Consider the following 2693-nt stretch of genomic DNA (forward strand, 5'->3'; position numbering starts at 1 on the left):
AAAATGGTTCTGTGCATGTCATTATTTGTAATTTTTATCCAGCGTAAGTTGGAATTTTAATATTTTATTCTTATGTGGGAATGAGTGTAATTTATCATTTAAAAAGAAATGTTCACAATAAAGGTTTCATTTTTTGCCGGCCCAATAGACGAAGCGTTAAGACATTATCTGCTACTGTGGGGTGCTCGGGTGGTCGAGTGTCAGGAATGCGTCCTGCGTATCTGGGTACCAGATACGTATTCCTGACACTAAGCCCGACTCATAATGAAGGCAGCCGGGTATCGGAGGACGAGACCTGACATATTCTGGACGGCCAACCCTCCGAAAAATTGCTGGAAAATACTGGATTCGATTCCCGTGTCTTCTAAAGCGGTAGGCTGACGTCTTAACATCCCCGACCGTCTACTCGATATACAATAACTTGAAGATTCTGGAACCAATCGGAAGTTTATTTATTATTTACAAATTATCTTTATATCCTGCCCTGATAATCTGCTTATTTTCTCAGTCGCTTTACTATTTTTGTGAGGATTTTGCTCAACCCATTGGGTTCGACAGAGAGCACAAAAATCTAATTCTTCTCTTAAAGTAATTAAGATTATAGATTTTTAACAGCACACACCTGTGCCTCCAGAAACCCCCAAAATTCAAAATCTAAACAACAATTAAGAAACGCTATCTTCGCAACTTTAACACTACGTAAAAATTAAAAGACTTAGTTTCAAGCTGTTTCGAACACTGTAGTTTAATTATAACTTTTAACTACAATTGCATAATTATATTCTGATATAAATTAAATTACAGACTAGATATGACCAGATTGTCGACATGATCGTGAGACGTTATCTCTTAGCAGATCGTCAAGAGATAATGTCTCAAGATTGGACAATCTACGGAAAACTAGCCGCTATTTACGTGCCAAGAATCTAAATAGCGGCCAGTTCCCCCATAGAAAACTAGAAATGTCCAGCCTGTTGGCGACCCCCGAAAATCCATCCAACCAACTACCAGTGTTCGTTGGTGTTATCTTCTCTGTAAAACTGGATGGAGAACACATTTATATTAAAGGTTCTCATATAAGTCCTCCGGATGGATGAGACGGTTAATGCGCTACCCTATTGCTGTGACAGACCTGGAATCGAATTCGAAGCAACTTCCTGGCAGTTTTTTATGGGCAATCTGTTCGGGACGTGTTAAGTCCCGTGTCTGACCTCCCGGCCGCTCCCCATTGTGAGTCTGAACAAATCTAGAATGGATATAATTAAAAAGATCGTCTTAGTCCATGGAGAGGAAACAGTTCAAAATATGTACTTTTTAAATATTCAATGATTTTTTTTTATACAGAGTAGAGGATTTAAGTCAGAAGCCGTACAAGAAAGGCAATTCATGTGAAGAATGCGAGAATAAGGATAAATGTGATTTTAATTTATGTGGTAAATTTTTTATTATAAATTTATGTTTGATTTTTAAAATGTTTTTATTAATNATGACCATCCAATGAAAAAAAAAAAAAGGTTTTCGTATAAGTCCTCCGGATAGATGAGACGGTTAATGCGCTACTCTATTGCTGTGAAAGACCTGGAATCGAATTCGAAGCAACTTCCTAGCAGTTTTTTTATGGGCAATCTGTTCGGGACGTGTTAAGTCCCGTTTCTGACCTCCCGGCCGCCTCCATTGTGAGTTTGAACAAATCTAGGATGGATATAATTAGAAAGATCGTCTTACCAGCTAGTCAATGGAGTGGAAACAGTCCAAAATATATACTTTTTTAATATTCAATGATTTTTATTTTATACAGAATAGAGGATTTAAGTCAAAGGCCGTACAAGAAAGGCAATTCATGTGAAGAATGCGAGAATAAGGATAAATGTGATTTTAATTTATGTGGTAAATTTTTATTATAAATTTATGTTTGATTTTTTAAATGTTTTTATTAATGCACTGTTTTATTCTTTGCAAGTGCCAAAAAATTTCGAAATATCGAATGAAACTGCTTTTTGTACACAAAGTAAATATATTTTTTAATTGTTTTATGTTCAAAAAGTATCCGAATGTTTGATAATTTATTTATTTATTTTGTTTAGGCGTAGGCCTACAATCAGAAAGTGAAGAAAACATTGCCCACAAAATTTCATCTAAATTTTTTCTGTTGTTAATTATTGGAGTATTACAAAATTATTTCTTCGTTGGAACACCTTAATGTTCAAACTTTGTTACTTTCGAGTGATTTATATGATTCATTTTCAAAATTGTATAAAAAATTTTAATATTGAAATANTATTTATTTTATTAACATTAAATAAAATGTCTTGTTTTCTCTGTAAAAATTGGATTGAATTGGTGAAATACGGTTGTGGAACGTTTGAAGGTAGTATCATTGCTTCATGTTCTGGAAGTAAATATTTTTTTATTATTTTATGTTCAAAAAGTATCGGAATGCTTGATAATTTATGTATTTTTTATAGAAGGAAACGTTGCCCACAGAATTTCATCTGAATTTTTTCTGTTGTTAATTATTGGAGTATTACAAAATTATTTCTTCGTTGGAACACCTTAATGTTCAAACTTTGTTACTTTCGAGTGATTTATATGATTCATTTTCAAAATTGTATAAAAAATTTTAATATTGAAATATTAAATAAAACTTATTTATGGCTAAAGAAAGCAATATCATTATTCCACCACTTCATGTT

At 33.2% G+C, this 2693-nt stretch overlaps 1 long non-coding RNA gene across 2 annotated transcripts; it reads left to right on the forward strand.

Annotated features, from left to right (window-relative positions):
• On the forward strand, positions 1 to 2274 carry LOC111617517. Of its 2 annotated transcripts, XR_002755433.1 has the most exons (4): positions 1 to 43; positions 1799 to 1887; positions 1961 to 2008; positions 2085 to 2274. It is a non-coding gene; the product is annotated as an uncharacterized LOC111617517 (long non-coding RNA). The 2 variants fall into 2 exon arrangements; XR_002755432.1 differs by lacking the exon at positions 1 to 43 and having other exon boundaries at positions 1789 to 1887.
• Positions 2275 to 2693: the final 419 nt, after the last annotated feature.

This window comes from Centruroides sculpturatus, unplaced genomic scaffold, assembly GCF_000671375.1.
Source record: "Centruroides sculpturatus isolate CEXI.00-Female unplaced genomic scaffold, Cexi_2.0 scaffold6675, whole genome shotgun sequence".
Lineage (NCBI taxonomy): Eukaryota > Metazoa > Arthropoda > Arachnida > Scorpiones > Buthidae > Centruroides > Centruroides sculpturatus.